Below are 14,132 nucleotides of genomic sequence, written 5' to 3'. Positions count from 1 at the left end.
CAGGATGTTAGTTAAAAGTTAATTTCAGATGAGCAACAAGTACTTCTTGTTAGTGTGCCCGTGTTCCGTGCAATAACCCGACACAGTTGCACTAATGCAGCGTTCACCATCTGCCTGAAGTCCAAATGTCGCTGGCTGTGTCGTAGCCCGTACCTGGGCAGTGGCTCCGCTGGGCTGCGGGTGATTGTCGTCCGAGGCCAGAGGGGCGGCACGGAGCCCCTGCTACCCCGCAGGGCCACGTTCTTCACCTGCAGAGTCCCACACAAATGCCCTTCCTTCCACGCGGGCCTCTGCCTGTCCCCTAGAGGTCCCCGCAGTGCCTGCTCTGAGTAACATCCCCATGGCGATGCGTGCCCGGCATCAGGGGCCTGGCGGGGCTGTGTCCACCTCGCTGGCCGACCGCCTGGTTTCTCCCGGCTGCACACAGGCTCTTTCTCCTCCAGCCTGTCGGAGCGGCTCCCTGTCACTGCTCGGGCTGCCCCACCTGGCATTTCCCTGTGCGCGTAGGGCCAAGTCCACGCGCCGCCCTGGATTCCTCTCGCTCAGGCTGGGAGCCGGGCTGGCTGAAGCACCTTCGTCTGGCCTTGACTAAGGAAGGGCGTCGAGGAGGACCTTGGGGCTTCTCGCCAGGGGAGGATCTATCTATCAGTCCGTCTGTCGTGTCTCTATCTGTCCATTCGTCTTGATTGCCATCTGCTCCTTCCTCTCTGCTCATTTCCAGCTGCACTAAAAAAGGTGAACGGGTTCAGTGTAAACGCTCGCGACACCACCTGGTTTTGTCCGGTGGCTTTGGGGACAAGAGACACGTGGAATGTGGTGGGGACACGTGGGTGCCCCAGGACACACGGGTGGGGAGGGAAGCTGCCGATAGCTGCACAATGGCTGGCTAGTGGCCCCCGAGGGTGACCAGGGTTCCTGCCGTGGAAACGCGGGGAACCAGGGAAGGCTGCCCAGGAGCCACTCCACTGGACGGCTTGTCCCCGCTCCCCTCTGTCGTGGCCTCAGGCTGCTTCTGGGGTTACCTCTGACTGTCCTCTGCATGGGCTGCCGGAGCTCAGGGCCCAAGGCCGCAGTGGCCAGGGGAAGAGGCCTCCTCCGGCAACTGGAGTGAGGGCCGAGGGGCGGCAGGGCGCCCGCGGGGTCTGCCACACTTTTCTCAATATGCCAAACTCTGTGCGCGGCCTGGAAGGGAGCCCAGGAGGACTGGAGTGCCTACTGTCCACACCGGGAGAGCTGAACGTGCAGGACGACGGCCACGCGGGCCTCTGCCTGTCCCCCAGAGGTCCCCGGGCCTGGCCAGATGGCGCCGCCCAGCCAGGCTCCCTTCGCCGTCCTCCCACTTGCCCACTCTTTACTGGTGCTTTCTGGATGCACCTCTCAACTAAACCACTTGCACCCAGATATCTGTCTGAGGCACTTGCTCTTCAGGATCTCCACTGCGGGAGGATGACCGACTTCCGAAGATGCCCTGCGCACATGCTTCTTCACCCTTTCCTCCTCTCCTGGCCAGAATGTGGGCGCAATGGCTGGAACTGGAGCAACCATTTTAGAACCACAAGGTGGTGTACTGCCTGGAACCAGAGAATCAAGACTAATCAGAAAACTGGAGAATGAGGCTCAGAAAACAGGTGGAAATGAAGCATTTGGAGAGATTGGATATCACACTGAAGGAGATTCTGGAAAAGCCGTGGCTGCTGTGGTGGCTGGAGGTTGCACTCCTGGCCTGGCCTACGTGTGGGCTGTGCCACCCTGGGTGATGCGCTTGACCGCTGGGTTTCCCCATCAGTGCGATGGGGCATTGACAGAGCCTGCCTCGTGCCGTCAGTGAGGACCTGCGTTGATGTGCGTAAAGCCCCTTGAATATTCCCTGCACGCAGTGGGTGCTTTGTGTTTCCTTCTCTCCAATCCCTAGCTAACTCCCGAGCCCAGGTCACTGCGGTGATCAAAACACCTTACTCTCGCCAAGCTCAGTTCCCAGTGTGGGGAAACAGACGGCAGAGACGTAAATGGATGGGGGGGGGCTGTATCAGGGACAGACAGGCGTGTGGTGGAGCGTGAGGTCGAGGGATGAGTCTATAAAACGGGCCCACGGTGCTGACCCCATGAAGCAATTTACCTGCCCCCTGCCTGGCCTCAGGGGACAGGCTGTGTCACATCCCTCAGCAAACTCTCGTTCATGCAGCAGAAACGCAGGCCTGAAATAATGTTCACAAGAGGATCCCAAGTTACCAGCAACGGGGAGACTTTTGTGACCAGATCCTGAAACTCTGGGAGATAAGGACAGTTCCTCCTCACCATAAAATCTGTAAGAATCCAGTTAGAACTGGTCAGCACAGGCCAAGGTGACCTGAGTTGTCATGGCAGAGGGGACTTGAAAGTCTGATGTCATCTGCTGTCAGTCAAAAGTCAAGAGGTGGACCTGGGCGGGACTCTCTGGACACTTCTCTGGGATCCTCAATAAAGCATTGTCCCTCTCCTCTCCGAGAGTCCGGCTCTCTCCCTTGAGAGGCCCCTTTCCCTTCTCCTGCCCTTCCAGGAACTCACGCCTGTCCGTGTGACACGTCTGCAGTCTTTCTTTCGGACTTCATTGCAAGACGTGGGGCTTAGGGCTGGGGTTGTGGCTCAGGGGCCCAGCGCTTGACGCACACGTGTGAGGCACTGACTTTGATCCTCAGCACCACCTAAAATAGATACATAAAAAGATACCGTGTTCGTTTACAACTAAAAAAAATACTAAAAGTTAAACAGGAGTCGAGGTTTGAAGGTGGGGGTCTTCACACTGACTCGCTTCCTGGAAGGCCCGGCTCTGCAACAGGTGAAGCCTCCTTGTACCAAACTTTGTGTTCTTCTCAGGAATCGGTTGTGGTCATTTAGAAACATGCCTACACGCTCGGTGGCACTTCTGCTGTGGCTAGGCGATCCCTACGGCCTCCCCCGGAGGCTGATAGGTCTTTACAGGTTATCCGGACCAAGAGCGAACGGCAGAAGTCATGCTGTGTCACTTCTGAGGCTGGTTTGTCGGAGGCCGTTCACTCTGCCTGAGTCGAGCGGCCACTTAACCAGGTCAGTGGCCCAGAGTCCGCCTCACTGGGAGGAAGTCCAAAGTCACCCACCCAGGGAGGCACTCGGAGAGGGGAAGGAGCCTGCCGCCAGCTGCTCCAGGCACCGACACTGTGGCCAGAACGGCCAGCCACTGCTGACCCACAGAAACTGCCGAAGAAAGGACTTTTTGTTGTTTAAGCCACCACATTTTGGGGTTTGTTACACAGCAATGGAATCCAGAATAGTTATTTAACTAAAGCAGTTTGAAAACAAAAGACAGGCTCCCTGCTGGCTGGATGGATCCAAGCTCAAACCCCTATGGAAGCTTCCAGCATTGCCTTGGGGGAGGGTGGCTTGGGCCAGGGCTGTGGCAGGAGAAGGGCAGAGCCGCAGGTTCAAGACCAGCAGAAATTGAAGCAAACAGTGTCAGGGAACAAGAGGATGCGAGGAGGAGGCTCTGGAGGGAGTTTAGGGTGACCCCAAGTTTCTCGTTTGAGAAACTCAGTGGGTGGTAGGGCTGCTTCCCAAGACAGGGAAAAGCAGGTTTCAGGAGAAGGATGCTCCAGGAGTCCACCTCCAAGGGAACGTTCCTCCTAAGCAACACCAGGCTTCCAACACTCCTCAGGACTCCCCACCGTCTGCCCATCCTGAGGAAAGGAAGGTAGACCCTGTCCACGCCCGTTCCTTAACCTTGATGCCACGTGCATCTCGGCCACCAGAGGGCGCCAACGTCGGGCAGTTCTGTCCATTCGGCCTGGCCCTGCCTCACAAGCGGGTGGAAGTCTGGCTTGTCCTGCCCTGTCTCTGAGCTCCCCTGACGCCAGCGTGGCTCTGACCCCCACCCCATGTGCGAGGGAAGGTTGGTACTGGCTCATCTGACCCACACTGGGGGATGTCCTGATCTAGTTTGCTTGTCCCCTTAGGTGACTAACCAGGGGACTTCCTTTCCGACACACTTACACTCCCCCTTGCCTTCAAAGGACACCGCTGTCACCTGTGGCCCTCAGCTGGTCCCTCTCCTGGCAGCACTTCCAGCTGGGGACTTGTCCTTCGCTGTCCCCTGGAAAGCAAAGGGGCCGCCCTCTCCACCTGAGGCAGCAGCGGGTGACACTCTCCTGCTGCTCCAGGGGGCTGGGGGCTGGGGGTGCTCTCCTGGGGCTCCCGGCTCCCTTTGCCCCTTCAGGACCCCTGGGGCTGTGCCTCCTGCAACCTGGGCCTCAGGGCTGCCTTCCGAGCTGGGTCCTCCCAGGCCAGGCAGTGAGCGAGCCCAGGGCCTGGGAGCAGAGGGGACCAGAGCCGTGGTTTGTGACTGCCTCGGCTGGGAGCAATTACGTGGCGATGGAATCGCTCTGTTCCCAAAGGTGCCAGGACTCCAGGAAGGGCAGACTCTCTCTGGTCTGGTGAAAACGATTTCCCAGGCTTGTGGGCGTGTTGACTGCATCTCAGTCGCTCCCACCTCTGCTACCCACCGGGCTCTCCTACCCTCAGAACTAACTTCTGCCCCTGGGTCTCTCCTTGCCCAAGCCTTGACTGAGGAGGGTTTCCTGGTTGTTTGTTTGTTTTGTTTTTCCTTCTCACGGCCTGAAAACTCCTTAGGGAAAGAGCCACCTTTTATACACCTTGAATTCCTTGGAGCTGGGATACCCACCTCCCCAGCACAGCGCATTCCCGCGTGCACACACATGCATGTGCTCACGCACGCACACGCACACAAACACAGACACACACGGCCTCGCTCCACTGGAGACTCACAAAGAGATTGTGTTTGTTTATTTTCCAATTCATGGTACTTTGGGGGAAAACACAGCAATATAGCCAAATTTTCATAAACAACTGCTGTTTATTCTAATCTGTCCTTTTTTGGGGGGATCAAGATGTTCTTTCTTTGTGAAGTAATAATGAAAATACTTCTTTAGCTTTATTTTAGTGTAAGATCTTTACTTGGCAATGTCAAGAGGAGACTGTCTTCTGCTGGTCACCTGATCGTTTGTTTTTAAGGATTTTACTGGACTTGAGGAAACCTGAAGACTCACCGCCTAGCACAGCCCCTGAAGTGGAGCGGAAAACACCGAACTGCCCAATGATGCAGTTTCACTTCTCGGTAGATACCCAGGAGAATTGAAAGCAAGATACGAAGAACTCATCCATGACTATTCACAGCAGCATCTGCCATGATCACAAAAGTGTCAACAACCCAAATGTCCATCATAAGATGAATAGACAAGTGATAATATTCTATGCCATGGAATATTATTTACCCATGAAAAATAATGAAATATGAAACACGTCATGGATAAACCTTGAAACTGCTATGTGTAGTGGATGAAGTCAGACACAAAAGACCATATAGTGCATGATTCCATTCATATGAAAGTCCCAGAGTAGGCAAACCTCCAAAAACAGAAAGCAGATGGTAGGTGACTGGGGCTGGGGACCAGGGTCTTCACAATGGCTGTTCACAGGTACAGGTTTCTTTTGGGGACGATGAAAATGTTCCAAAACTGGTTGTGGTGATGGTCGCCCAGCTCTGAGAATGTCCTAGAAACCACTGAGTTATATGTTTTTAAAGGGTGAATTATTATGTATGTGAATCATATCAATTAAAAAGCAAAGCACAATATGGACTCGCTGCTCCCAGGTTCCCGTCAGTGACCAATGGATCACTTTCTGTAGCGTCTCACCACCAGGGGGCCACGCTGCGAGGCTGCCTTGGTGATAGTCCAGAACACGGCTGCAGTGTCTGCTGGACACCCAGCTGGTGAGTCCCTGGGGTCCTCGCTGGGGGGCAGGAGGTCCCCTCTTAGAACTGCTCTGGTGTCCTGAGGCCTGCGTCACCTATGAATTCAGTAAACACCCACCGAGGGCCTGCGGGGTGAGCCAGGAGCCTGGAGGGCTGGGCCCTGACCTATTTATAGAGTTTGGAAAGGCCCCTCCCTGTGGCTCAGGCCAGCAGCCGCCGTCTGCAGGGAGCTGTTAAGGGGAACTCACACTTGATCCTTGCAGAGGTGGAGAGGAGGCGCCAGGTGGCCGAGACGCCCTCAGCCACAGGCAGGGAAGCACCAGGGCTGGGACTCAAGCCTGGGCGGGGGTCTAGAGGCTGGAATGAACCCCACCTTGCCAGGGGCCTTCCAAAGACCTCTCTCGCCAGTGACAGGGCAGTAAGAGTCCAACCCTGGCAGCTCAGCTGGGGTGCTCAGGGCAGCCGAGGGGCGAGGGGTTTTGATCAGTGCAGAGGGGAGCTGAGCATGACACTGGGCCCTGGGGGGTGCAGGAGAGAGGGCCGGGTACAGGGAGGAGGCATGGTATCCAGGGGCGCGTTTGCCAGTTGGAATGCACTCGAGCGAGGCAGCACTCAACGCCCTGGCAAATCCCAGGACAGGATGCGCACAGGCTCCTAGGAGGGTCGCTTGGGAAACCCTGGCTGGGACCGAGAATGATGGACGGGCGCGGGTTCCCTGCAGACCTTGGAGCCGGCCAGCAAAACGCCCCAGCAGATCTGTTCTGCCAAGAGCTCAAGAGACGCTGCATTTGTCAACCCAGAACCGTGGGGGAGGGGTCAGTGTCAGGGGTGGTAGGCCTCCGTCAACCGGGGCTTGTGATGAGTGATGCCGCTACAGACCGCGGGGGCGCTGCCGGGGTTGGCCGAGAGCCAAGAGTCCCTTCCCTGGCTTCGGCAGGTGCGGCCCGGAGGGAGTCTGGGAATTGTTAGCAGAGAGCAAAGGCTCTGGAGAGCCAGCCACTGCACAACCGGCCTCCCCCAACCCGCCCACATTCAGAGCACAGGGCGACCTTCAGAAAAAGCCCCAGACCCCCCACTTACGCCCCGGAGCACAGCTGGGCCGCGCTCCGCTCTCAGGTCCCTTTTGAGGGGCGGGTGTTCAGCATGTCTCCAGCTTATCGACATCACAAGCAAAGTGACTATAAACATCCTGTGCTGGTGTGCATGCTTCTCTGGGGCAGACAGGGAGGGAGGTTGCTCGGCTTTGGTGGATGCAATTTAAATTTAACAGAGCTGCCACATTTCACTCCAAAATGGTGGCATCTGGTTACCTGCTGTTTCCTCCCAGACCTGCCAACAGGGCTTCAAACTTCAAAAGGTGCATTTCAAGCTGAGCACATAATCCCAGTGACTCCAGAGGCTGAGGCAGGAGGACTGGGAGTTTGAGGCCAGTCTCAGCAACTGAGCCCTAAGTAACTTATTGAGACCCCATTTCTAAATACAAAATGAGAACTGGCTGGGATGTGACTCAGTGGTAAAGGACCCCTGGGTTCGATCCCTGGTACCTAATAAGAAGAATTATAGGGGTTCTTCATATATTTGGAGCACTAGTCTTTTGTTTATATGAACTTACAAATATTTTTTCTTATCCTATCATTTGGTCTTTGACGCAGTTTCTGTTTTTTCTTCATCTTGTTTAGGGGACATGTATTTAGAAAGCTTTTTTTTTGTGTGTGGGGAGATAATTCTCCACCATTGAGCCTGATCTCCAGGCCTGTTTGTAATACTCTTAACAATTCCTGGCACATCGTTAGCCTTGGACGAACAGTAGCCATAACAACAGGTGCTGAGTGTTCCTCTGTGGGAAGCAGGGCCAGGGCCAGGATGAGGCAGCCAGGCGAAATTCAAGAGGACACCAAAAAACTCCAAGATAAATAACCTTTACACCACAATAGCTGTAAGAATCAAAACTCATGCAAAAAAATCTATAATGAATAAAACACCAACTCTGCGTGTGTGTGTGTGTGTGTGTGTGTGTGTGTGTGTGTGTGTGTGTACGTCCTTCTGGGGATGGAACACAGGGGGAGTATACCAAAGAACTATGTCTCCAGCTCTCTTTAACTTTTATTTTGAGACAGGGTCTCTCTAAGTTTCTGAGACTGGCCTCAGTCTCAATCCTCCTGCTTTCAATCCTCCTGCTTCAGCCTCCTGAATCACTGGGATTACAGGCCTGTGCCACTGTGCCTGGCCCAACATTTTGAATGGACTTTAAAGTGCCTTCCATGTATTGACCTGCCTAATTCTCAAAAGAACTCCAAGATGGGAAAATTGAGACTGAGATTATTTAGGATCATGCAGCTGCTCAGTCACAGAGCTGGGGTCTGAAGCCAGGTCAAGCACCTGCAGATTCCACACTGTTCGCCCTCTGACTGTGGGTAAGCCACCTGCCCTCTCTGGGCTTCAGCTATCTCACTTGCCACTCCCTCACTGCCATTCCTCAAAGGCACAGTGACTTCTGCCCCACCTCCTCACAGGCTCCTGTGGGCTTAATTGAGATACGACTATAGGCCTAAAGGCGTTCCCTGAGCCCTATTGCACTGGGCGTGGGAGGCAGGGTACGCCGTAATCAACAGCCTGGGTCATGGAGCCACCTGCTTGCGTCCACAGCCCAGTTCTCACATGTCAGCAGAGTAATTTTGGGCCACTGGCGGCCTCTCTGCACCTCAGTTTCCTCACCTGTAAAATGGGGGGGGGTGATGATAATAACAGCTGCTTCACAGGCGCTGAGAGCTAAACGGGTGCGTGTTTGTAAGAGCTTGAGGGGCGTCGGCTCCATCCCCTCCTTCCCGTATCCTCAGATGGCCTGAGGCTGAGCCGAGCCTGGGCAGGCGGCTGGAGCAGAGTCCCCGTGCCTGTGCCTGCCATGGCCTGGCCCAGGCCCCTTTGTCCCTTTGAGGTCGGGCTTGGTCTGGGCCTAGCTTCTGGGTGCTCCCGGCAGGTTCCACGGTGAGGCTTGCGGTCACACAGTCAGTCTGCGGGCGCTCCGAGGCCAAGGCCAGCTGAGCTCCCTGCTGGTGGGTCCTGAGCCTGTTGTGGCCTGGGCCCCTGCGGGGGAAGCACAGGCTGCCGCTCCTCCCTTGGGTTGTGCAAGAGGTCCCCTGCCAGGCGGAAGGAAGTGAGAGGCCCAGGCCAGGGAGGACAGCGTCTGGGCCAGCAGAGCGCCACCCTGCAGCTGGCCATCCCTGGGGCTCCTGGAATATCTCCCTACGTACAGGTTATTGTTACTATTCCGAGGTTGCGGGTCTCAAAACCAGGCCCGTGCACGCTTGGGAGGCGCTCCATGACCCACGTCCCCAGCCCCCCACGCATAAATTGTGATAATGAACTTGACTTTGGGGGCAGTTTTGGGTTTGCAGCAAAATCGAGCTGTGAGCGTAGAAGCTTCCCACCTACACCTGTCACCAGGCAGGCTGGGGTCTCGACAGAGGCGACACGTGGCAGCTCCGAGGGGCACAGAGTCAGCCGCTGCCCTCAAGGCCCTCCCTGCCCCAACCCGGGCAGTGATGGTCCTGTTTCCATCCCAGCGTTGCAGCTGGACTCGTCCAGGGCAAGCTGTCCAGGCGGGAAGACGGCTTTTGCTTCAGAACGCGCCTTTGAGCCACCTGGTCTGGTCTTGGCACCGTGGTCCTGCTGCTGTTGGGTGCCCAGCAGCGTCCAGCCCTCTGCAGGTGCCGCTGCACCCGTCCCTCACCTCTGAAGGACATGGGGGGCGGCCACATTTTGGACAATTACCAATAAAGCTGCTACAAAATACACGTATGCGCGGTGTTTTGGTGTGGACAGAAGTCCCCAGTCCTCTGGCCAGGTAGGATGAGCGCGGTTGCTGCGCCTGGCGCGGGAGCCCGGCTGGTGCAGCGAGAGGCCTCCCCCGTCTCCCGGGGAGACCCCGGCTCTGCACGGGCAGCAGCGCACAGGTCGGGCGGCTCCACGTCCTGTCGGCACTGGCTGGTGTCGCCTTCCAGGCTCAGCCTGGAGCCCCACCACAGTCACGTCGTCTTCACCCTGCCATCCACTTATTCACATCTGTATGTTTACACAAGAAGCATTTATTAAGCACCTGCCAGGTGCCCAAGGTACTGTCACAAGTACTGGAGACACAAAGATGAAATAAGAGCCTTTGTCACCTGGGCTCTATTCCTCCAGATGGATCATGGTGGCCGTGGTGATGGTGGGTTTGTTTTCCTTCTTCTCTCAGTACTGGGATGGAACCCTGCACATTTGAGCAGGGGTCTCCCACTGAGCGACACCCCCAGCCTCCATGCTGTTCTTTAGGTGCATTATTATTTGATACACTATATGCATCAACTATCTCTAAAGGAAGTATTGCTGTAATTATCCCCCTTTTATAGATGAGGTAACAAAATCAGAGAGATTGAGTAATTTGCCTGAGGTCACACAGCTGTTTACAAGAACCTGGGAATCCAACACAGACTGATTTTGTGCCGTGGCCATGGCCACTTGTTCAGGGTTTGCTTTTGTGTGTGTGCTAGGGATCAAACCCAGGGCCTCACATGTGCTAGGCAAGTGCTCTACCACTAAGCCATTACCCCAGTCCCCTCAATTAACTTTAGGAAATACTGCATATTGAAGCTGCCTCATAGAAATTCACAACATTTGCAAAAATAGTAAAGCTTCTCAAAAGTCATACAGCTTAAAGGACAAACAACATGAAACTCTTCAACTTGGTCAAATTTAGTATTTCGCCAAAATATTTGTGTGGATAAATCATTGTTCTTGTGGCAAATGATAATCCTCGTCCTTTGGAAGAGTTCAGAAAGCAGTTTTTAAAATATTATAGGCAAATTAAAGGCAAGCAGAAGGAAAGAAATAGATATTAGGACAGAAATTAATGAAACAAAGAATGGAAAATAGTAGAAATCAGTGAAGTCAAAGATTTCTTCTTTGACAAGTTTAACAGAATTAACAAACCTTCTACAGACTGATCAGGAAGCAGAGAGAAGGCTCGAGTTATCAGAATCAGGAATGAAAAGGAGACATCACTACTGACCTCACAGAAGAACGCAGGTCTGTAGAGGGATGATGTCGACAATTTTATGCCTCCACAGCAGGGGACTTGGATGACCCGGGAATTCCTAGAAAGACACGAGCTACGAAAAATTGACTTGAGAAGAAGTTTTTTAAAGATCAAATAGATCTTTAACAAGAGATGAAAATGGTAAAATGTTTCCACTGTGATGTGCACCTGTAAGCCCAGAAACTCCACAGCCTGAGGCAGGATGATTTCAATCCAAGGCCAGACTCAGCAACTTAGTGAGACCCTGGCTCAAAATAAAAAAATAAAAAGGGCTGGGGATGTGGCTCTGTGGTAAAGTGCCCCTGGGTTCAAGCTCCAGCACCTCTCCCCTCCAAAAGAAAGATTTAAAAGAAAGCCAGTCACAGTGGCACACTGACAAGCCAAGCTACTGGGGAGGCTGAAGCTGGAGGATTCAGGGCCAGCCTCAGCAACTTAGCAAGACCCTGTATCAAGATAACAGATTTTTAAAAGAGGGCTGGGTTGTGGCTCAGTGATGGAGCACTGGCCCAGCACGTGGGAGGCCCTGGATCCCCAGCACTGCCAAATGGACAAACAAACAAAAGGTTTAAAAGACAAATAGGAGGCAATATTGCAAATCATATATATAATAAGGGACCTGCATCCTGAATATATAAAGAACACTCATAACTCAAGAATAGGAAGACAAACCTCAGGTCTGGGATTGTGGCTCAGGGGTAGAGCGCTTGCCTAGCACATGTGAGGCCCTGGGTTCAATCCTCAGCACCACATAAAGATAAATAAATAAAATAAAGATATTGTTCCATCTACAACTAAAAGAGTTTTTTAAAAAAGACAAACCAGTTATAGAATAAGAAGATACATGAATGCCAAGAAGCACATTAAACGACAATTGACATCTTTAGTCACTGGAGAAATGCAAATCAAGACCACAATGAGCTGCCGCTTCACATCCACCAGGATGGCTAAAATAAAAGGCAGATGATAATAAGCGCCGACAAGGAATGGAGAAGTCGGAACCCTCATACATTGCTGGTGGGAAAGTAGTAATGCACCTACTTTTGCCAAGAGTTTGGCAATTCCTCAAAGCATTAAACATGGAGTTACCAACCAGAAATTCCACTCTTTAATACAGACCCAAGAGAAATGAAAAACCCATCTACACAGAAACATGTCCATAAAGGTTCATTATTCATGATCGTGCCTAACTGGAAACGACCCAAGTGCCCATCAATTGTGGGCTAAACAAAGTGTATCGATCAAATGGAATATTCTGTGGCTGTAAAAGGGTATGAAGCACCGATGCGTGCTACAACGTGGATGAACCTTGGCAACGGCTCGCTAACGGGAGGAGGGTAGGCCCGAGAACACACTGAACAGATTGCAGGCGGGTATCCACACGGCAGGAAGTGGGTCAGCAATTGCCCAGAGCTGAGGGCAGGGGTGGGAAAGGGGACAGGAGTGACTGCTAAGGGGTATGAGGTTTCTCTGGGTGGTGAGGAAAGCATTCTAAAATTAGATGGTGCCCAACTCTGTGAGGAACCATCAGTTGGGACACTTCACAGGAGTGAGTCCCATGGTGTGTGAATTATATCTCAATAAATCTGTTAAAATAGGTTAATAAATTAGCAAAGCAGATAGAAAGACCAAAAAATTAATCAGGGAGTAATTGTGGTAGAAACCACCTGTCAATTGAACTGAAGGGCAAATTTATGAAAAGGAACTTTTTTTTTTTTTGGCCAGGGACTGAACCGAGGGGAGCTTACCACTGAGCCACACCCCCAGCCCTTTTTGGTATTTTATTTGGAGACAGGGTCTCACTGAGTGGCTTAGAGCCTCGCTGTTGCTGAGGCTGGCCTCGGGATCCTCCTGCCTCAGCCTCCCCAGCCACTGGGACTACAGGCGTGCACCACCACACCCGGCAAAAAGGAACATTTTAAAAAGTCATTGTAAAAAAGGACTCATTGCAGAGTTTAATTTCTTTCTTTCTTTCTTTTTTTTAGTTGTCAATGGACCCTTACTTTATTTATACGTGGTGCTGAGAATCGAGCCCAGGGCCTCCCACATGCTAGGCGAGCGCTCTGCCACTGAGCCCCAGCCCCAGCCCTGTTTCTTTTCATTATAGAAAACAGATCAAATCTACACTAAAGTAGAGGGAAATCTTCAACAAGCCGGGGTCTCCACGCAGCCCGGCACCACCCAGCTCTTGCCCATCTATCTGGTCTCAACTGCCCCGCCCGCTCCCCTGCACGGGACCTTGGAAGCCAGTCCCAGAGCCGTGGAGCCTCATTACTGAGATTTGTGAGGCTGTGGTCCATGTCCCACGTCTTCCTCGTGCAGACCTGAGTTGACGTTCCTTTCCACTCTGAGCTGGGGAAGGAAGAGTCTCCCGAGCCGTGGATGGCCTTTCTGGGCTTGGGTCACACTGTTTGGTCCCAGGTTTCCTTCTGCCATGACCACTGGGAGCCTCAGACCCCTACACGGGCAGCCAGGCCCCTTCAGGTCCTTGCTGGAGGCAGATTCGTGAACCAGCTGAATTCCAGCTGAGGTTCCACTTTTTGCCTGTGGCAGAGGTGACGATTGGTCTACCAGTTATCCATTCTCCCTTCTTTCTAGTGACCAAGCCCTGATTTTATTCAGGTCGGTATTATGTACAGTTAAAAGATTGTGTTTCTCAGTTCCCACTACAGCTAGCACTAAATTCTGGCCAATGATGTAAAAATTTGGGAGAAGTTTGGGGCTGAAGCTTTGAAGAGGTTCCTTATAGAAAGGTGGGATTGTTACAGGGGTTTCTTCCCTCCTTCTTCTTGCTGCTGAAATGTGGCTGCAATAACTGGGGTGCCTGCAGTCATCTGGAGGCATGAGGTAGCCTTCAAGATGGAAGCCACACTCTAAGAATAACGAAACAGGATGCTAGGAGCCTGCGCATTCTATTTTGTGGTGCTATTGAACTTCTCTCTCCAGCTTTCATTTATGCAAGAGAAAAATAAACACCTACAGTGTTTGTTCTCTGTTATTTCTGGTCTTTCTTCCCAGCAACCGAACACAGTACCTATCAGCTCTGCAACTCATTTTACCTTCTCAATTCCCTGGTGCCTTTGATTTCATCTTGCATATATTTTTATAAACCATTTAAAGCCCTTTATGGACTGAGAGTTAAAATACATAATTTATTAAAGGACAGAATTACACAATCAAGCACATGGCTTCTTATTTCAAAGAGCAACAGCAGAAAGCACTTGCAGACGGAAAGCCAAACTGTGTCTTGTGATTCACAAAACTGAAGTTTGGATCGGG

The sequence above is a fragment of the Sciurus vulgaris genome (assembly GCF_902686455.1).
Source record: "Sciurus vulgaris genome assembly, chromosome: 2".
NCBI lineage: Eukaryota > Metazoa > Chordata > Mammalia > Rodentia > Sciuridae > Sciurus > Sciurus vulgaris.
Note: the sequence above shows the minus strand (reverse complement) of the source record.